Below are 478 nucleotides of genomic sequence, written 5' to 3' on the forward strand. Positions count from 1 at the left end.
GTATATATATGTATGTGTGTGTATATGTTTGTATGTCTGTGTTTGTCCCACCAACATCGCTTGACAACCGATGCTGTTGTGTTTACGTCCCTGTAACTTAGCGGTTCGGCAAAAGAAGACGACAGAGTAAGTGCTAGGCTTACAAAAGAATAAGTCCTGGGGTCGATTTGCTCGACTAAAGCCGGCGCTCCAGCATGGCCGCAGTCAAATGTCTGAAAGAAGCAAAAGAACGAAAGAATATGCACATACATACACTTGTTTCATTAACTCCGAAAAGATGAAAGGCAAAGTCGATTTTTAAACTCTGAACGTAATGACGGACGAAATGCTACAAAGTATTTTGTCCGGCGTACTAGTGATTCTGCCAGGTCACCACCTTAGCACTCTTTACTCTTTACTCTTTTACTTGTTTCAGTCATTTGACTGCGGCCATGCTGGAGCACCGCCTTTAGTCGAGAAAATCGACCCCAGGACTTAT

General features: G+C 43.3%; 1 protein-coding gene across 1 annotated transcript in view; it reads left to right on the forward strand.

Moving 5' to 3' along the window:
• The window catches only part of LOC106880818 (uncharacterized), a 7,108-nt gene that overhangs the window by 5,471 nt on the left and 1,159 nt on the right, over positions 1–478 (forward strand). The window lies entirely within an intron of this gene.

The sequence above is a fragment of the Octopus bimaculoides genome, chromosome 14 (assembly GCF_001194135.2).
Source record: "Octopus bimaculoides isolate UCB-OBI-ISO-001 chromosome 14, ASM119413v2, whole genome shotgun sequence".
Taxonomy (NCBI): Eukaryota; Metazoa; Mollusca; class Cephalopoda; order Octopoda; family Octopodidae; genus Octopus; species Octopus bimaculoides.